Here is a 22,495-nt window from a genome sequence, read left to right as displayed (position 1 = left end):
TAAGAGATTAAAATAATCAAAATATCCAAGTACTGATGTAGAAAACAAGGAATAAATTAACCCAGGTGTAATTTCTAGGTCATTATCATTACCATATGTCTCTTTAATTACCTTTCTCCTCAGGGACATGGTGTTTTATAAGATTTGTTCTGCCGAAACAAATGAATTAATAAAGTAATAATGAATTATTTTTTAAATTCTTAATGAAACAATGACATGTGCAATTAGCCCATCACAGCTATTGATCAAGATGAGGAAACCAGTGTTACAGATGTTGTTGAAACAATTTATTTAAAGGAAAATAACTTGTTATCATGGACCAATGTATAATTTCTATTAGCTTCTGAAAAACAATGAGAACAGTTAAAGATATACACTGGAGCTCTAAGAGTACACCAACCCTTGTTTCAGAATCAATGTTCCACAGTAAAAGAATAAGTTGTGGTTGAAAATCAGCTTTTGTTAATTCACAGATTTGTTTAAAAAAAAAAGAAAAAGAAAAAGAAAAGAAAACCAAACAACCCAGAAAAGAGTCTCAGGACTAATTTGCAAGAATAGCTTCGAGGTGACCCATGAAAAACGTGAGCCTTAACCTTATGCCAAGAGCAGAGGAGATAAATGGGCACCAGTGATGAGCTCTCAGCAACTTCCAATTTCATTTACAAAGATTCAAGTACAGATAAGAGAAGGCAAAGGCATCAACAAAAGATAATGACTACAATATTTTTGTTAGCTTTTTACACCTATTTCTTTCACTTCTGTAAGATAGATTTTATTTTGTTTTTTTTTTTTCTTCCCTGGAAAGATAAATGCAGATGCATTCACATTCTCTGGAGACTAGAATCAGATGATCAAGTCAAAACTAATCCTTTGGAAAGCACCTGATCTCATGGCAGATGCAGTAAAAGATAAATCATTGGCCATTTGGAAAATGTGCTGTACAAGAAATATTTCAAACGCACATGTCCAAAACTGACAGCTGATAGAGCTCCAACCTTGAAAATTAGGTTACCAAGTTTTGATACTTTGAGAATTAAGCAAGTGTTGGGTTTTTCATTTTGTTTGTTCCCAATAAAGGGCACAAAAGTAGTAAATATCACATCACATGGAAGTGTGTTAATCCCCACTTTATTCATCCACAAACCACAGATACCTCACAGAAAAATACTATGCCAGCACTTTCAAACCATTGCTCTGTTAAAGATTTAGCATCTGAGGTCAGAATGAGGTTTTCTTATTAAGCTGCCATTTCCTTTACAAAACAGACTATTTTGTACTTACTGCTACCCTTTGAACTCTTACAGTGAATAATTAAAACTAAACTGCAAAGCATATTTTGTGATGCTGAGCACACTGTAGGTTGTAGGTTTTTGCTTAGTGGCTCATTTTAAATGCTCACCAGTCCCTGGAGGGATAACCCTGCCATTAGTCTGAATCGACAAAATTGGCTGGCCCTAAAAGCAAAGCAGACAGCTCCAAATCATAACAAAATAGTCTTGTTGGCTACTCACCATATTGACAGTGGGGGCCTTGAAAACCCTCTGAATACTGGCTCTGCTGGGCCTCGCCGTCTGAGCACCTCCTTCCTTTGAAACATGTTCCCACCGCCTATATGAGGGTAGACAAGGAGGGTAAGAGAACAAACTGCAGTTAAAGGAGAAAACGAAAATACTCATTAGCACATTGCTAATGTAAATGCAATCTAGAAATTCCCACCAGCCCCTCCAAGACAAGACGACACCATGTTTTCATCGTTAAGGCCTTGCTGTTTAAAGCCCTGTAGAACTCTGTATGTAGTAGCATCCACATCACCTAGAAGTTTGCACAAATGCAGGATCTCGGACTCTACCCCAGACCTACTGAATCAGAGTCCACATTTTAACTGGATACAATTCGTATTCACTTTCAAGTCTGAATAGCGCTAGTCTAAAAAATGCCATAGAGAAGATGATCATGTGGCCAAAACAATCTAAAAGTCAAGTGAGAAATACTCATACTTACCAGAGGCAAAGGACTGTGACAGGTGTCATCAACAATATAAAGCATTCATCTCATAGTCATTAATTTCCAGGAGTTTATAGCATAGTTGAGATGACATTGTGGGCAGATGTTTTCACTGAGCTTAAACTAGCCAGCTGCAGTGGCCTCACAGAGCATGCAAATACACCTGACCCTTGGTGCACCACTCAACACTAAGCCTGCTTAACATGGGGCGCCTGCGGCAACTTCACTAAGATATTTCAAGAGCAGAGAGCACAGTGGGGAAGGAAGCCGGATGCCTGCAAACTCCCCAGGGTATAGGATAGCAGGAGAGATGAATGGTTGTGCTGTGGTGCTGCATTGATTGCAACACACTGAAGCATTTTAAGTGACTTTGCAATAACCATAAACACATAGGGAAAGGAGTAAGGAGTAGCTAAACAGAGCCATTTCTCCTGGCATGAATGAACTATATAATGTTACTGGGGTGGCTGCTTGAGTGCTGTCAAACATACTCCAAAGGTTCTGGAATATCCTCACTCAAGGTTTGTAAAAGGACTGCATACCTCATCTTAAAAAGTAAACTGCCTCCAGAGTTCTGCAATTAATCATGACAAGCACAAGTTGAGAAATCCCATTTAGATTTAGTACAGTGATTTCCCTCTAGACTTTTGAATCAACTGTGGATTACAAATTTGATGATATGGAAAGGGGCAAACAGAAAAGGGAGATAAAAGTCAAGGTGTAACCTGTCTGGCTTTAAATAAACTGTCTTTTAAATAAAGAGACAGAATATAAAGCAACAGTTTTATGGGCTTTGAGTTCTGACCTATCATTAGGAATGCTTAACAGGAAAGCTTTTTGTGCATTTTTTGCATATGTCAAGTATGAATTTTCAGTCCAAAGAGTTGCTCTGAATCTGTGGTGATTCTAAAGATTGCCTAAAACTTGACAGGCATGATATGACTGAAGCCTAAAACAGGGGAACCATTACTTCTAGTGACAGACTTAGACAGGAAGGATGATAACTTACAGCATAGGCAGCCAGGTTCATTGTCCCACTGGCTCCAACCAGGGCAGCACTTGTAGACGGGCTGTTGCTCCATGTGGTACGCTTGTCTGTAGGTGGTGTAGTACTGGATCCTACAAAATACAAGAATCTAGATGAGTAATGCTTCCTCTGAAGGCAAAGCTGTTATCTTAAGACCACTGAACCATTTTTCCCTCCAATCCAAATCCTGCCATTTATTTGTTTATATTATACACAAATACATCGCTTATATTATACATGTGTGTGTGCGCGCGCACAGACACACATGCCCCCCCACACACATCACTCACTACATATACAACCGAGATTATACAACTAAGATTCAAAACAGGTATAGGTTAATGAAAATTAAGAAGGATCACCATGTCCTATGGTATAAGCTATCCAAAGTGTCACTCAAGCTATCAAGAATGAAATCCAAAATTATGAAGAGAATAATGAAATCCTGAAGGAAAATAAGGTACAGGTTTTCCATTGAACAGGGAAGGCCCCTCATATGTTGGCCCCACTATAGCATGCTTTATTAGCAGTGCTGGTATCACTCATAAGGGGGTGATAATTGGTTCACCAATTGGTGATAATTGGGGGTGGGAGGGGTGAAAAAAAATCATAGCTAATGCAATTGGTTTGGGCCCTATATACAATACACAATACACAAACAGATAAAAGTATACCTGTGGTTAAAAAACTTCACAGGGGAAGGGAATAATCGTTAAAAATAACATATATTATATATACATATAATATATAATATATATAAGAGGGTTTACAAAAGCCCCTTAAGGCATCAATAATGAGCACAGAGTTAAAAACATAACACTCTTCAGTACTTAATAGTCCAAAATACCAAATATCTCTAAACTAATTTTCTTCCCATCAAACCTATGTCATATATATTCTTTATCCCCAAAGTATTGACATATTTTCTTCCCTTCACATACCTCTCCTCATATCCCAGCCCAAGTGATCATTATTCAAGGCCAAGGCCAAGCCCTACTCCCTTCAATCTTCCTTTCCCCACCATGCCAGTATCTTTCTCCTCACTCAAAAATGGAATTTATTGGACATGCCATTTTTCATGACACAACGATTCACCATGTTGAAGTGTAACCTCATATTCTTGTATATGTATGTCTACAATAGGGATAGAAGTACAGGTTTGCATACATATATACAACAAAAGGGATATTAGTTTGGCAAAGATGCCAAACCTCTCTGAACACCGCCTACCTCCAAACCCAGTGTCATAGTATTTGCTGAAAAAAAAAAAAAAAAAACATATAAAACTACCAGGCTTTTGAGAATAAAAATACGAAACATGTTTTACTTATTTGTGTTCATTTTCCCAAGTGTGAATGTCTATGTAGTAGCAAATTTTCCTTGGTTCAATCTAATATCAACAATGATTTAAACCCATGGGGGAAGAACAGAAAATCTAAATGAAAAGCCATTTTCAAAAGCAAGCACTCTAAAGAACAAACATATTGAGCACCTACTGTGTACCAAGTGTGGTGCCATATATACTAAATATGTTTGCAGTTAATCTTCATAATTCCATGCATGGTATTACTTTTCTAATTTTACAGACTAAGGCACAAAGAAATATAAGAACTTTGCTTAGGGCCAAACTGCTCGTAAGAACCAGGGAAAGTTTTCTTTTTTTTTTTTTTTTTAATAATTTTTTTATTTATGATAGTCATACAGAGAGAGAGAGAGAGAGAGAGAGGCAGAGACATAGGCAGAGGGAGAAGCAGGCTCCATGCACCGGGAGCCTGACGTGGGATTCGATCCCGGGTCTCCAGGATCGCGCCCTGGGCCAAAGGCAGGCGCCAAACCGCTGCGCCACCCAGGGATCCCGGAAAGTTTTCTGATTTAAACTTAAAAGTTCTTGAGTGCAGACTAAAAAAAAAAAAAAAAAAAAAAAAAAAGGACTATCTCTCTATCTATCTGAAGGTTAAACACACACACACACACATAAAATGTATGCGTACATATTCACAATTATAAATGATTTAGTCTTATAATATTTTATTTAGTCCTATATTACCAGTGTTCTGCTATTTCTATCCAATGACAAATCCAGTTATTTATAAATGTCCCCAACTTTTCCTGACCATAGTAATAATAATAACGATAATTTCATAAAACCATATTTTTTTAATTTTAAATATCCTGAACTCAGACCCAGTTGACTCATTTACATAAAACTTAATCCATGAGCAACTATTTGGATTAAGAGGTACTCAGATGTTTGGTAAAACTATTATAACGTTTTGAATAAAAAAGTCCATATGAAGGCTTCACTCAGAAAGCACTGTACTGGCTTTTTTTCTCTCTTCTTCCAGCCTGCCGAGTTAATCCTAATTCAAAGGCCATAATAAAGTTAAAGAAGCTCTAGGTTTCAAAGTGTTACAAGAGAACCAAGGGCAGGTCAGAGAGTGGTTCACAACCCGAGATGCCCTGGATCCAACTCGGGCTAAATTTAGCAAACCAACACAATATTCCTTGTTTCTCAGTCTTCTGATCTTCAGCTTTCAACAGTCCATCATGCTATGAGGTAAAATTAGTGGCATCTAACCCAAAATAACCCACACATAAATGAGGCCCCAACTAAAGTAATAATATATCCCATCTCTAAAGGAAAGTATATAATAACTCTGGACGTTCCTGGAGGGTCTATCTTAGGCTCATTTACTTAATTATGTAACTATCTTCTAAAACTTACTAGATGAAAACTTTAGATGCAGTGGACCCTTTGGTTTTGAATTTTAGTAATCAAAAGGCAATAAGTGGAAGCATACTTGCCTTCTTTCATGACCCACCTATCACCTGAGGCCAGCACAGCCCTGCCTCCAGATCTGACAGTCTGCATGGACACCTGCACACACAGGTGTGGGAGTTCCACAGCATTCAGTTGCTGTTTTTCACAAACATTTGGCCTTGGGCGGGGGCGGGGGGGGGGGGGCAGGGGGGAGGAGTAATGATGTAATAAAAGTAGATTGTCTCTTCGTGTTTTATACATGAATCATTTATTCCCCCATTTTCCACAAAAGCTGGTGCTGACTTACATAAATATATTTTAAAAAGAGAAAAAAAATAGTCAATATAAAAAAAAATTCAGGCTCGGGAAAAAAGAATAATCAGAATAAACTTTAAAAACAAGGAGACGAAAAAAAAAACAAGGAGACATTTTGAAGATAAATATAAATGTCATAAGCTACCTCGTGCTTAGAAAAACTGAGCTGTGAATTAAGTTCTGAGCTCTTGGGTAGCTAAAATTAAAAAAAGAAGTAACTGCACGATTCTTAACATCCATGAAAAAAAAAAAGCCGTCCGATTTATCAAAAGAAGTTAAATGTTTCCTGGAAATTATTTCTGAACGATATTTTCCATTGGCATGTGTAGTGCAATCTCATTCATAATGCTTGTTTAAGCACAAATGTTTTTCAACTGGCAGCATCATATTAATATTCCCTCAGAAAGCTTATAGAAATTTACAGGCTTTAAAACATTAATTTTTAAATGTGTGGAGCTAGATAACATTGACAGCCTGGAATATCAGAGTTAAAATCTTTCTTCTTTTTTAAAGATGTTATTTATTTATTTATTTATTTATTTATTTATTTATTTGAGAGACAGGAGAGAGAGCACACACATGTGGGAGTGCACGGAGGGAGGCAGGAGGGAGTGGGAGAGAATCTTTAACAGACTTCCTACAGCACAGAGCCCAACTCAGGGCTCAATCTCACAATCCTGAGATCATGACCTGAGCCAAAACCCAGGGCTGGTCACTTAACTGATTAAGCCATCCAGACACCCCTAAAATCTTTTTTTAATTTGAGGAATACTTTACTTAGAAATGAATGATTTACTAGTCCATATCGACTGTTTTACATATGAAAACAATACCAACTATAAAAGCCAGCTGGCCCAACTACACTCTTACTTCTCATACAGTCAAAGTCACCTGAATTCCATGCACAGACCTCACTGGGGTCAGACTTTGATGTTCTTATCTTCAGAAAACTCACCACCTAGCTAAATCTGCATACTCATAATCTGCTGAAAATCAAAATGATTTCTGATTCAGGAGTTCTAGTCAGCCCCTAGCTAATGCTCGAAACCTTTCCAGCAGCACAATAATGATACTGATAAGAGCATCGACAGTACTGCCCACACTGGAACCAGCTACCCACCCTGTACAGCTGTGGTCTCTTTCTGAGGGTCACTTCCTTCCATGGCTCTGACCAAATCTCACCATCTGACTTCACTTATAGCAATTCTTACTTCCAGAGATATTTCTGAAAGAGGACTGTTTGGATGATTAACTTCACCTAAATTGAACAAAATTCCCGTTGATCTTTATTTATGAGCTTGCATAGCTCATTTTAATGCTTTAAGTAGATACTGAAATAAAGCAATAAATATAAAAACTGCACATAAGTTGGGCATCCATAATGTCATCAAGAATTGGGTAGTGGAAAGATAGAGATGCAGTGAAACGCCGGGACACCTGCACCCCAATGTTTCTAGCAGCAATGTTCACAATAGCCAAACTGTGGAAGGAGCCTCGGTGTCCATCGAAAGATGATGGATAAAGAAGCTGTGGTCTATGTATACAATGGAATATTCCTCAGCCATTAGAAATGACAAATACCCACCATTTGCTTCAACGTGGATGGAACTGGAGGGTATGATGCTGAGTGAAATAAGTCAATTGGAGAAGGACAAACATTATATGGTCTCATTCATTTGGGGAATATAAAAAATAGTGAATGGGAATAAAGGGGAAAGGAGAAAAAATGATGGGGAATATCAGAAAGGGAGACAGAACATGAGAGACTCCTAACTCTGGAAAACGAACTAGGGGGGTGGAAGAGGAGGTGGGCGGGGGGTGGGGGTGACTGGGGGGGGCACTTGATGGGATGAGCACTGGGTGTTATTCTATATATTGGCAAATTAAACACCAATAAAAAATAAATTTACAAAAAAAAAAAAAAAAAGAATTGGGTAGTGGGCCTAAAGAAAAGAAAACCTTACCTTTCAAAAACTCCGTATCAGATTCTTTGCCTATACCTACATCTTTATGTGGGCTTTCCATAGTTCCCAACCAGCTCCAGTTAGAATGAGCTCACCATGCCTTTGTTTTTTCATAGTTTGAAACTTTATACCTTATGCAGCCTTGAACTTCATTTTGTAACCTACCCTTCATCTATTATCCATCCAGCCACCCACTCATCCACCCATCCATCCATCCATCCATCCATCCATCCATCCAACAAAGACTGCCATCTACATGTACCAGAAGCATTTCTCCACATGAGGATTTGAGTATCAGCAGCTTTTTGGGGGAGATGCAGAAAACACTAGTAAGGGAGTAGTGAAGTCAGACAGGGGAAAAGAGTTAGCCAATTAAAAAATGTATTATGAAGCCAGCCACTACTTCAGATAACCAGTGCCCCAAATGAGTGAGGGAGCTTGGGCATTTATATGCTAATTCCTATCAGTGATTGTTGAAGGCTACTTCCTCTCTCACATTTTAGGAGGAAACACAGGTAGCAAAATTGGCTTCTAGAAGTCAAAGTAGGTCTCCAGGCAAAGAAATGCAAATGTTGGCAGTTGAAAACCTGCCAAGTGTGTAATCATAAAGGAGAGGGGACATGGGTGCTGCACTGACGGTTCCAGCTGCAGGTACAAAAGGAAAGTCCATATATTCACTTTGCATTGACGATCCAAGTAGAGAAGAGAAAGTAAAAGCACCTAAATAAATACAAAATATGAACTGCTAAGACGGAAGCAGAGACCTGAAACACAGAGGGGGAAGCTTACTCACATCCGTTAAATAGGAAAAACGTCATGAGGAGGTGACATTGTGATCTGAAAAGGTGAAGAGAAGCCAGTCATAGAAGAGCCCCCAGGTGCCATTCAGGCAGAAGAAACGGAATGAGCAGAGGCTCTAAAATGTGAAAAGGTTTGGCTTCCAGAGGGTCTGAAAGAAGGCCAAATCGGCTCAAATGATGAGATGCTTGGTAAGGTAGACAGGGCCTTTCAGGCTGAAAAGTTTTGATTTCTTTTCTCAGGGCCCTGGAAGCCACAAAACATTTTTAGAATTCTGATTTCTAGCCTCCTTTCTCACAGCCAGGATCTGTGCTACCAACTGCAGCTCCCCTTCTTGACAATGACTTAGGCTGTATCTGCTCCCGGGCAACAGGAGTGACAGCCTAGCCCAATCCAACCAGCCCCAAATCCCCCAAATTCCCAGAGGAGTCAACCCACCCCCCACCCCCACCCCCACCCCCGGCCAGGGTTTTCCTGATTCCTACAAAGAAATAAGTCCTCCAGGGAAATCTGTACTTTCAGAGAAAACCAAAGCCAGCAGCACTAGTGAACATGGAAAGGCACAGAAAATGTTTTATGCATCACAAGGAAATCGCATTCGACTAAATAAAGTTTCCAGGGAACTACCTGTAATCCAGATTGCCACCAAGTAATTTTTCTGCTAACATCTCAAGAAATATTAATGTGACTTCAGAGATTCACATTATACTCCCACACCACATAGTTAATAAGCAGGATAGTTTTGATTAGGAGGAGTTTTTATTTCAGTTTAACTCATTCTGGGGACTGTTTTGGTAAAACAGTATCATTCTTGATTCCCAAGCACATGTGGCTAAGTAAAGTCAGCCATTTGGTTATCCTGCAGGTGTCCTAAGTATATTCCACTTTTAAAAGAATTACTCTCCTTTCTTAACTATGAAAGCTATAGATGTTAATAGTAAAAAAAACAAAGCCTCAACAATAGATAAATACAGAAAGTCAAAACTGCCCCCAAGATGCTCCCAGATATAAATATGCTAACAATCTGATGTCTTCATACACGATACTTTTTAGGGACATACAAACATATTTGCATAAATGGGATTATATCTACTTACTTTTCTTTAAATTGTGCAACAAGTATTTTTTTAAGCTAGCAAACAACACAGTATGATTTTTTTTTTCATTTTCAAAAATACAGAATTACTTTAACTTGTTTTTTTCCAGAATATGAACTTATCAGAAAATTTATTGGAATTAATTTACTGAACATCGTTATTGATAGGCATTTGTTTGTAATAATTTGTAACTATAAATAACTCATATATCAACTCCCTTATGTAAACAACTGAATTACAGATTATTTTTCTTCTTAGATTTTATGAAATATTAGTTTCCCCTGCATCCTCCTAGCTCAGATTTTTTTTTTTTTTCCTAGCCTTTCTCCTATACGTGTTATGCTTTCTCAAGTATCAGGTTATCAGCCTTTTTTTTTGAGGCATGAGGCACCAGAAGTTCATTGGAAGCTATGAATGATAGGAAGAGTTTATAATGGGTAGGCTCACCATAAGATGATTAGGAGTGAATCTTTTTCTTTTCCTTTTTTTTTTTTTTTTTTTAGAAGCTCTTAGATGTCAATGCATGAAAATCTGATTTCTAGAGCCATTTTTCTTCCAGAAAAGTATCCCAATCTCCTGCCTGGGGAAGCGAACAATGGTGGCTGAGTGGGAGATGAGCAGAGCTATCTGTCCAGCCCTCCGACATGGGGGAAGGGGCCTAGAGATTTCAACAACTTTACCTACAGTCTTACATACAACCCTCTGCACCCCACCCATCTCCCCTGTGCATTCATTCCTTCACTCTAAATGCTAAACATTGAACCTCTCCAGGGTTGCATGCGAAGGGGCCAACAACCAGATAGAATGGTATAAAGATTACAACAAAGTGAAAATATCTGAGCTACAAAGACAGAAAGAAATCTTATCTGAACTTCCCCTGTGTGACTCAAGCAGAGATTTAAGAGTCATCTGCTACCACTATCCCCTCCCACAAATACCACTCCAGGGAAGTCTCCCTTCAGTCAGGGAGACTGAGCTTGGGACATTTCAAAGCAAAGTGATGCAAATAAACCTCATCAGAACCGTCCATCTTTTGAAGCCCTAGCCCTTCAGCCTTTATTAAGCTGATATAAAAACTCTTACCACTCTCTGTTCAGAGAGCTACTCCCTACAGAATACTCCTGCATGTATGAGTAATAAATTTTTCTATTAATCTTTCTGTTGTCAGTTAATTTGCAGGCCCTCAAACACATGACCTAAGTTGGTAGAAGAAAATATTTTCCTCCCAACAGTCTCTGCAGCAAGGATGGGATGGCTCTTGGGATCTCTGACCAAGCTGGCCAAAGTAAGCTTTCTTACGAGTCAGATCCCAGGTCTCTGCTTCAGGTCCAGTTGGGTAAAGGTCACCTCTCGTCTTATCAAAAAAGGAATTTTTCAAAGTTTAGTTTTGCAGTAGAAAACATTTTGGTTAGAACTAATCTAGTTCTCTGGGTATTGTGACCCTTGGTTTGGATCTCCCACGACAGCCACTGCGTTCTATTTGTCACTGTCTTTTGTGCTACTGTTTTGTGTCATGCTGTCTATAAATGTTGCTTTTCATAACAGGGAGAATCATAGGATCGAACAAAGGCATAGGTCTCATAAGCCTGTTATTCAAGCCAGCCTCCCACAGACCGGCGACTTAATGGTTCTTGCCAGACTAATGTCTGCCTGGGACAAACTGAGTTGGTCACCAATGAAACCAGATGAGTTTCCCCTTCAGTCTAACTTTTGTGTGTGGAGACTTGGCTTGGAACCAGAGAGAATACTCTCTCTGATTTTCGGCCTGCCAGCAGGTATAGATTGTCAGTTCTGTGCTCAGAGGTGGCCAGCCATTAGGTTGGGGCCTGAGGTAGGAGGTGCACAAGCAAATCTCTCTGCACCAAGAGATGGTGCCATTGCCATCTCTTTAGGAAGGCCATCTAGGTCTAAATTCTAAAGGATCTTAGCCCATAAAGACCCTTGTCATGTCTTTCCCCATTGTCCTTGTAGCACTGATACTTCTCATCTCAGTTTTGCCCTGCTGGTATCACAGAAGAGCAGCTCTGTGACTAGAAGTGTCTCACTTTTGTGGGAGAGTTTGAACTAAGCATTCTTTCTGCCAATGGCAACTTCTGCCAACGGAAATGGTTCCCATCTTTTCAGCTATAGCTGATAGTGATTTTGGATTATGGGAGTTGCATCTTATGCACTCTCTTCAGAGATGTCTATTGCATTCATTAGACTAAGCCATAAAACAGCCTACTGGTGTGAGTCACATTTGGAATGGGGGTACCTATGCAGATCCTAAACACCAATGGCTAAATGATGGATTCTTTGACTTAGAAAAACTTTTCCTATTTAAAAGACTTTTCAAGAGCTTTCATCCTGAACAAATGTGCTATTGATTCCTATAAGAAGACCTAACTGAAACGAACATAAAAAGTATCATGGCTTAGCCTAAAATACTCCCTTTACAAAATTAAAAAACAGAAATCACTCAAGCTTTAGGTCCCTCACCCCATCAGAGGTTCCAAAGGACCCCCAAAAGCAACCATCTGAGGCTGGTAAGGGGGAGAGGGGCACTGATTGAAACAGACTGGTACTTTATCCTCTCAGATAAATTTGGAGATACCCAGATGGCCATATGATGACTCCAATCCTTCACCCAAATTTTAGACTACAGCCTCCATAAGATATACCAGGGCAAAAGAAAACTCTTTTAAAAAATCTTCTCTGTAGGGATCCCTGGGTGGCGCAGCGGTTTGGCGCCTGCCTTTGGCCCAGGGCGCGATCCTGGAGATCCGGGATCGAATCCCACATCGGGCTCCCGGTGCATGGAGCCTGCTTCTCCCTCTGCCTGTGTCTCTGCCTCTCTCTCTCTCACTGTGTGCCTATCATGAATAAATAAAAAAAAAAAAAAAAAAAAAAATTAAAAAAAAAAATCTTCTCTGTAAATATTGGTGGAAAACTTTTGCTCTCATACTAAACATATAACAACTTGTTCCATCTGTCAGAAACACAATTAGGATAAAAATGCAAAGTGGGGCAAAGACCAGAACCAACTCTTACATAAACTAGTGAATTTTCCATTGCCATGTATGCCTAACTGATGGCTAAATTTGAGAAGGAAAGCCATAAGAGTCTTATTTGCATCTGTGTCTATGTTTGTTTGTTGTATTTTTTCCTACCTCCAGAGGTATTACAAAATCAATTTATAAAATCCCTTAAAAGAGTTCTATTCTAATTTGCTTAGAGAAAAATAAGCTTTTATAAAAATTAAATACCCCTAAATCTCCCAGAAGTAAAGGAACTAACCCAAACATTTTTCAGATGTGTGTGATTTGGTAAATAAGACTAATATAATATTATCTTTGGTTTAATAAAAATGCTTATATTTTCTGATTTATCAACATTAAGTATAATACAAGCATAAATTTTATCTTACCTAGGTTAACTAGTCAAATGAACTAATATTGTGTCTACTAAATATTTAAAATTACAAAAATAATGAATTTTGAGTCATTATTTTTAAAACTCTATTTCAATAAAAACATTTTCTAATGTCTGCCTAAAGATAGTTTTTATCATCTTTTCACTAAAGATGCTAAGTAATAGATATTCATTAAGTAGATACATTATTTCTAAGATCAAATGCTGACACATTCATTACTAAGCATAAGTAAAAGTATATATACTTTGGCTCCTTATTTCTAAATGGTACAGAGAGGTTAAAAATATAGTCTGTAAATAAACAATCTTTTTGCCACAGTGAGAAATTATTCTATAAAGAAGTGTTATAGTTATAAATTTTGCTAATCTGCTACAAAATGCTGGTATATGACATACAATTCATAATCATCTACTTCCAGATTTCTCTGTAAAAGAGTCTTCTCTGTTACTCATCCAGGCTATCCTAACAAGAAATCACAGACTGGGCAGTTTAGGCAATATTCATTTATTTTGTCACAGTTCTAGAGACTAGAATTCCAAGATCAAGGTGCCAGCAAGGCTAGTTTCTGGTGAGAACCTTCTTCCTGGCAGTTGCCTTCCCACAATGTCTTCCCAGTTTTTCCTCTGTGTGTACACAGAGAGAGGTTTCTGGTATCTCTTCTTCTTTTTTTTTTTTTAAGATTTTATTTATTTATTCCTGAGAGACACAGAGACTCGAGAGGCAGAGACATAGGCAAAGGGAGAAGCAGGCTCCCTGCAGGGAGCCCAGACACCAGGTTCATGCCCTGAGCCAAAGGCAGACACTCAACCACTGAGCCACCCAAGCATCCCTCTCTTCCACTTCTTAAAAGGATTTTGTTCTATAATATTATGGTCTAACCTTTATAACCCCCTTTAACCCGAATAACCTCCTTTATGACCCTATCTCCAAATACAGTCACACTGAGAGTTAGAGTTTCCACATATGCATTTGAGGGAGTTCTACATCATGTTTAATGATAAAAATAAATTATTTAAAAATTAGATGAAAATACTATAAATAATAATGATGAAGGGAAATGACTTTATATTAAAAGTATGCAAGGAATTTAAGTTGTGTTATTGCTAAAGGAAAAATAAGAAAAAAAAAGGAAGAAAAAAAAAGAAAAATAAGAGTAATCTTGTCCTAAAGTAAAATGATGGGTTGTTTCACAATGAAAAAGAAGAAAAGAATAGGATAAACCTGATTGGATGTATATAGTTGTAGAAGGTTCACAGAAAAAGAATTTTATGCTTCATGGTCAAAGCTGGTTCAGGTTGGATGGGTTTATTTATAAGGTTGTTGGTTTGGGTGAGGTTTTGTTTTGTTTTGTTTTGTTTTAAATGAGCTGTGTAGTATTAATAGTACCTGAATGCAAAATTAGAGTCTGGTTTTCTCCTTCCATTAAAACAACTTTTTTTGGGCTCTTGGTCTGCTCTTGGTAAGGGGTTATCTAAGGTCTTTCTTTACCTTTTAAGTAATCTGCCTTAAAAAAAAAAAAAAAAGATTCTGTGTCATAGCAGGATAAGTTCCTGTGTTGTCATGTTCTTGACTATTTAAGAGAACTGAGTCTTCTCACAACTGAAAAAGCTAAGCTCTTTTTTATAATCATGTCACTTCCTATAATTACCTTTACAATCTTTCATTGTCACACTGTTGAACAGATAGCTAAGTATTTTTTTTCATACTGACCTGTGATCCTACCTAATCAAGTGTTCAAACCTTTTGACATTTTGACACCTTTGATACATATTTTGCCTCCTCAAAATCAAATCCTAAATAAAATCTTGATCTTGAGCTGACTTTGAAATTTCTGAGAGCATCCCTGGAAAATCTCAAATGATTTTTTTTTCTTTCACCTTGTGAAAAGAGAGATGCTAAAAATTAATTAGATACGTTGAATTGCACGAAAAGCATTGTCACAAAAGAAGAGATGCTTAACCTTCCCTAGGTTCTATTTTACAGGTAAATATTATTAATACAAGTACTCAGAAATTGTATGAAGTTCCTCAATCTGCCAGTGTTCTCTGAGCTGTCCATGATACGTCCTGGTACTTTTGACTGATACTAGAAAACAACAGTACGTGTTCTTAGTCTTACCTCCAGTTTTTATTTTTTGAATATTGCATGTCACAGGGAAAAAAAAATGCCTTCATCAGCTGTATTACTTTTATAATGAACTCTCATCAGATCTTTGACCACAGCTCTTCTAAGTCTCTTGTCAGCCACAGTCATTGTTTTACGCTGATGCTTCCTGCAGGCGCTGGGAATCAGCTACAGGCCAGAGTGCTCATCTTCAATGAAAAAGAATTTTCTCAAAGACCCATGAAAAAGGACTATGCCAGGTACTTTAGGGTACAGGCTTCTAACTGCATTGCTCAAATAACTTCGAGATCATACGTTAAACTAAGTCAGGATTTCCGAAACTCTAGCGGAGAAGCTGATAGATTCATGAAACCACTAATCCAAGATCAAGGAGAACAAGAATTAATTACAGGAGACTGAATGAACTGATAAAGGATGATTATGGCTTTTGTTTGGAATATTGCTGCAGGATTAAAAGAACCCCTTTGTCTTTTCTCTTAAGCTATCTACAATTTACAAAAATTTTATAAACTAGACAAACAGAATGAAACACTTAAAACATTGATCTTTTTTTCCCTGCCTGACCCCTCCAGTATTTAAAAACGCTCATTAGGTATTCTTGTTCTTGTGGCAACATAGTTATTTGCGTAAATTCGATAAGAATCTGTTCCCCTTGTTACAGGACATAATCAGAAACGTTGGTTATGTAACCAAGGCTTCGGCTGGAATGTCATGTTTTTAAATGATGCGTAAGGCACATACGATCAAAGAGTTTAAAGAACTAAGGCTGACTTTATGGAGCCAATGCTTACAAAGCTCTCTTGGGAGAACTAGCCTGGTATCTGGCATTTAGGGTTCCCAGCCTTAGAAGTGAATAAGAAAGGTCACTTCTTGGCCTAGGAATCAGGATATTTGGGGGACCTTGAGAACAGAGAAATCCACTTAAATCGATACTGAAGGTAAAAGGTTTCTGGCTTGGCTTCCTAGCTGGAGAGGCTTTTAAAGTCCAATCTGAGACTCCTTATAAGAATTTCAACAAAGAAAAATTTTAAAAGGCCTATCTATGTAGTCAATTACTATCCTAGCAGCACTTACACAAATAATCAGGCCAAATGTAAGACTTATTTTATAAACAAGACCAATCTTACTTTATTTTTTATTAAAATGGATATTATTATGGAGGAAATTATAAACAAGACCAATCTTACTTTATTTTTTATTAAAATGGATATTATTATGGAGGAAAATGTTATATTTCAATGGACAGCTACATGTCTCTTATGTAGATTTATCAGAGTCTAGTCCTGATCACTGTCTGAGGTTTTACTGTCTATCTGCCATCTTACACATTTTGTCAGTCCTTACCAAATTCTCGATTCTTCTAGTTTCCTTCAATATCTGGCTACGTCCCTCTAAGTTAACATTTCCAGTTTTTCTCCCACCCTTCTGACTGGACACCACTGTGAACTAAAACCTGACTAACCCAGACAACTCTAGGTTGTCTTGTCGCCACCCCTTCCACCGAGATCTCAAGAAGCTCTTCAAGCTGAAGCTGAATGACTTGATGTAAACTTCAAAGAATTCATCACCACAACAGATCATATATGGGCAACCTTTGTGCCTGGAACTACTGCTGTATGGACTGCTCAGGAAATTCACTGGAACACTTTCATTTTTTCATGCTCTGCCCCAGGAAATAACCATGACAATAGGATGTCTATGCCATCACGAGAGACACTCAGCCTTCAAACCAGGAAACCTATTGACCTGACGCTGACATCCTCACTCCACCACCTAAAAATACTTCAAACCTAATGTTTAAAATCTTCTCGACTGGCTGCAGTATAGACTCAGAAACCAGGTTTAGAATCTGCTCCAACCATTAATGGAATGGTGTAAAGATTACTTCAAGGTAAAAACATCTGAGCTAAACATCCAACAACAACAAAAAGAATCTTTTATGAACTTTTCCTATATGACTAAAGAGAGATTGGTGAGAGTCATCTGTCTCAAACCCCAGCTCCTCCACTCCAGAGAGATCTCTAGTCAGGGATGCAACTGACCTTGAGCACTGAGAATTCCAAAAAATTGTGCAAAAGAACATCATCAGAATCTTTCATGCTTTCAAGCCTTAAATGCCTCCTCTCTCTTAATAAACTGGTATATAAATTTACCCCCAGATGTTTGGTGTGCTACTCCCTTTAGAGTACTCCTGCGCGTATGAACAGTGAACTTTAATCTGAATGTTGTCGGTTAATTTGCAGGTCCCCAAACAAATATAAGTTGACAAAGGACAAGTTTTTCCTCCCATCACATGAAAGAGCTGAGTATTTCTGATTTGCAATTAAATTATACAGATGTCAAAGACTATCAACTGGAAAATAGTGATTCCTCAAACTCTATAAATATAACAATATCATTTAGTATATGGAAAATTTTGTGCAATTGTGTTTAAAAGTTTTGTGTACCTGTATACTCAATAATATGTATTCTTTGTTAATGGAACATAGGCAAATGCATGTGTATGTACACACACAAATTACACATTTAAGCTTGTGCATTTTGTTGATCAAATCTCTATACCTACTACATGTTTTTCTCTGGTTTTGGATCATAAAAGATGTACTGAAACCTCCCATTAGTTATCTTGGACATTACTCTTTACAACTGTAACTATTTAGTTCTTTATTTTGATGCTATATTGTTAAGAGTTTATAAGTTGATGATTATTGCATATACTTGGTGTATTATTTCTCTTTTTATCATCATGTAGTGTGTCTCCTAACCCATGCTAATGTGTTTTGATTTTTGTTTTACCTTAAAATAATTTTTCTGATTTTAACATTTTTAGAACTACTTTCATTTGGTTAGCATTTTCTTACTCATATCTTGTTCTGTTACTTCTTTTATATCTACATTCTTTATATATACATTCTTTTATATCTACAGCTGCATTGTTTAAAAAGCTAATTCACCAGTTTCTGTTTTTTAATAGGTAAAGTAAATATAGTTACATACATTTTCATTACAAGTATGACTGTACTTGTTTTTCCCATCTCATTTTGTGGCTTCTAATACTAGTCATTTGTATTTATTCCTTTCCACTCTTTCTTGTCAGGTGGATGGAAATGTTTTCTATACTTTCTGTTCTCTGTGTTATATCTGGCCTAGTTCTAAAGTATATTTCCTAGATTTTAATGGTTACCTTCACATTAGCAGGTACTTCTTGGAAGTACTTATGAGTCCCCTGATGTTTTGAAGTCTTATGTAAATGAGTGCCTGATTCGGGTCCACAGATGTGTGAACCATAGTTAAAAGGCCCTGCTGGAAGAAAGTAGGGCTTGCAGAACCAAGTTGTAGTAAGCCTACACCTTCTCAGTTCTCCACAAATTTAGGAGAGTTACTTTGGCTTCATCAAGATGAGAAGAGAAGAAGAAGTCAGGCTTCATGTGACTACTAGGTCAAGTGATGACATATCCAAGCAAAGAAACAGTTAGGCATGTGTACCACTGGAAAGACCCAAAGGCAACCCATGCAGCCTCTCTGTATGATGATCCTCAGAGATAGGCTGGGTTGAAGATGAATTCTTTCCACAAGAACACAGGGCACACCACCTAAAATGGCACCAACTTCAGACAGGACCAAGCCAAATTTAAGTAACATCAGGCACTGCCTCCATCACTATAAGAAAGTTAAGAGTCCCCCACCCTTTCTCCTTACCCTTCCCAACCCCAGAAGGGCTGGAGTTATTAAGGAAATGGGAGAACAAGCTGTCTCAGAGCTAGACCAAGCCTCTAAATGATCTCCAAATGCTTCCAGACCCAGAGCCCAGCAAGCCCAAACTGTACCTCAACTCCCCGCTGGTTGGCATCTCTAGACCTCACTGGTCCACCCAGGGGTTCAATTTTCAAATTTCATATAATACTGTTTTTTTTATTAGAGTATTTTTAAAAATATTTTATCTAGCTTTGATAGATACTTTGACCAGAGGGACCTCAAAATATGAACTTATAATACCATGTTGACTAGAAGCTGGTCTTCTTTTTATAAACTCTTAAATATGATCTTTTTTCCTTTACTTTCTTCTAAAACATTAGTGCTTCCAACCTAATTCAGTGATTGGCACAAAGAAGGTATTCAGTAAGAAGAACCTAAATGAATGAATGCATGACTTTGCTTAAAAAGGGCTCCAGTAATCACAATAACACAAATGAATTAACACATATGACACATTTAGAATAGTGTCTAAAACATGATAAATGTTTAGGAAATATTAGCTATATATTTTTTAAGCTCATAAAGTCTGAGACTAGATTTCTCAAAGAAAAATTATTTATACAATGTAACTTCAACATCACTGCCAATTTGTAATGCAGTGAGACAAATGAAAGTAGATAACGTGTCATTTTTTTAAAATCAGAATTTAATATGACACTTCTTAATGAAAACACTAATTAAAATTAATAAAAGGCACCATACTGCTGCTGTTACCATCTGACCCTCTATCCCCCTAGGTATAGATAAGCCTGTGCTCTCCAATGTTAGGACATAATTTGAGAACAAGTACCAACTCTCATGTTCCTCAAGCTGTTAGTATAACGTTCTAGAATCAACAAACAAAAGTGTGGTGCACTGAAGGGCATCATAAGGTATTGAGAATTTAGAGAGAAATCAAAATGAGGGGTTAAAAATGAATCCACCCTTATGTTCCAAAAGTTTATTACTGTCACTTTTCTCTTTGTTTTAATGTACTAGATCCCACTACAGCTGCAAATTAATTTTCTCTGCTCCCTAAATGAATTACACGTAACTATTTCTAAAAATGACTACAGACATGAAAGTCATTCTCACTTAATAACTATTAATCTCATATTTCTTGATGTCACTTTAGTATGAAATGCAAACGAAAATTATGCTAAACATTGCAAATTTATGGCAAACACCAGCCCTTGATTTATATTATTATAGATGGTTTATCACCAGAAGCAATCTAAACAAAACTCCATCAGATAGATGTTACAATTTGTATTTATTTCTCCAAGCACTAAATGGTTCTTCAATTTCAGAGCGATCATTAATTTCTTATAAATGCAAATCTTTATTTCTTATTTTAATCTACAATGATTTCTCTAAGTCTCCAGAAGATTAGCTTTTACATAAAATATTCAAATAGCAATTATAAATGATACTTTGTTTTCCCTGGGCAATCTATTAGCTTTTATGCATAAACTATTTAAAAGAAATGGGTGGTCTATATTGATCAGGGATATAATGAGCTAATAATGTAGTCCTCCTTCCTTTTAAATGATCCCCTCACAACTCCAACCAAATCATTAAGAGAAACCTTTTCCATGTTTGTGGCTATCTTAAAATTGTTTTGCCTATCTCATTAATCCTCTACTTTTATTATATTTTCTTTCAGAATCTCTGGGAAGACCTGGGCCACCGCATTGACCTCAATCAAGAGAAAGCCACAACTATTTATTCTTCACTTATTTTTTACTGCCATCTCATCTCATCTCATCTCATCCCAGAAACACTCAAGAATCTTCACCTGACCACATATACTCAAGAGAGAAAGAGGCAAACAGCTCTGACCACATTGACCATGCCCCAGGGTCAGACTGCATGTGTTCTACTATAGTCCATCCTCAGCCAAACCTGGCCTCCCACACCAAAGCTCTACTAAAATCATTTTGACTTGAGGATTTCACTAGTGCAAATTCTCCACGATTCAAAACTCCCCAGCCCTGTCTCCTCTAAAAAAAATTAGAAGGTAGAATAGATTCTTCAGAATTCCAAAGTAACCAGTCTTGCATTCTTTTGTCTGATCTATGCAACTGACATCTTCCTTGGCCTAAGACATTCATCACCATTTTGTCTTCATTGCTCATCTCTTTAGCTTATGATAAGCAGCCCCTTATGAATACATTATTGATTCAACACAGAAAAATATTGGTTGATTTAGATCCTGTATTTCCTTTACCAAAAAAAAAAAAACAATGTTAGTGCTAATATGCATTCAATATCAAGTCCTAGATAGTGACATAAATTGCACAAAAATAGTGGAAATCATACTGCTTTAAAGATACTGTAATGAAGAATTCGTGAATCCATTCCACAACATTTCCTTGAGCAACAACAATGTATCAGCAATTGTGTCAGAGGCCTGGAATACATTTAGAAGTGAACAGTCCTTGAGGCTAATGAAATTTAACCTTCAGGGCCCCCTCACTTCCATGGGTCACTTCCAGCCCTAGAAGAAGTCAAATAATATTTTCATATTAGCATATATTTTTATAAAACTTGCAACTAGAAGATACATTTGTACTCTTGAAGAAGGCTCCCCAGATTTTGTAAATCTCAGCTACATAAAAACTGCGATTTCTGCTTGATGTCCAAGGAAAAGTTGCACAACTATTTCATAAGCAAGGTGTTACACGGAGTATTAATTTACTAACTAGAACACATAAATGGCACCAAAATGCATCTCAGTAAATCTAATATAAAGGCTTACTCAAAAGAGGCGTGCTAAGTTAAAGTCACTTATCATGTCCGGGTCCGATAAATTTCCTTCCAGTAACTTGGAGGCCTTCTGTTAAATCTTTCTTGTATAGGTTAAAGAAGTTCAGCCTTCTTTCATCAAAGATAATTGGCCTTACTATTCAACATCCTTTTGTTTATCAAAATTAAATTAAGGTCAGTATTAGGGTCCTAAAGCAATATATTACTTAGACTAGGGACATGAGGTAGGAGGAAATAGAGAAGACTAATAATGATCTTTAATTACTATATGATGCCATCTTTCCAAGATCAGAAAGGCATCTTTGTGACCTTACAACAAAGATGAGGTAAGTTTCAAGTAAAGGTTTTATAAGAGATGTTTTTTTCCACTGAAAAGCTATTTGAGTAAGTGATGAGGAAAGTTGTTATCTCCCTCCCTGAAACCACTTAAACACAGCAGATTCTCTAATCTTCCACAGAATCATGGCTATTCCTTTAAAAAAAAAATTT

The 22,495-nt window shown here is 37.3% G+C and overlaps 1 protein-coding gene across 2 annotated transcripts in view; it reads right to left on the bottom strand.

The window, feature by feature from the left end:
- LOC112645926 (uncharacterized) overlaps positions 1-22,495 on the bottom strand; it is a 548,956-nt gene that overhangs the window by 500,421 nt on the left and 26,040 nt on the right. For both annotated transcript variants that reach the window (XM_049105761.1, XM_049105760.1), the window contains exons 2-3: positions 3,014-3,123; positions 1,512-1,608 (exon numbers count right to left, since the gene is read on the bottom strand). The gene's annotated coding sequence lies outside the window, so the exon portion shown is untranslated. The remainder of the gene's footprint in view (positions 1-1,511; positions 1,609-3,013; positions 3,124-22,495) is intronic.

This window comes from Canis lupus, chromosome 34 (genome assembly GCF_003254725.2).
Source record: "Canis lupus dingo isolate Sandy chromosome 34, ASM325472v2, whole genome shotgun sequence".
In the NCBI taxonomy this organism is placed as follows: domain Eukaryota; kingdom Metazoa; phylum Chordata; class Mammalia; order Carnivora; family Canidae; genus Canis; species Canis lupus.
The sequence above is the reverse complement of the archived record's forward strand: the minus strand, read 5'-3'. Positions and strand labels throughout refer to the sequence as shown.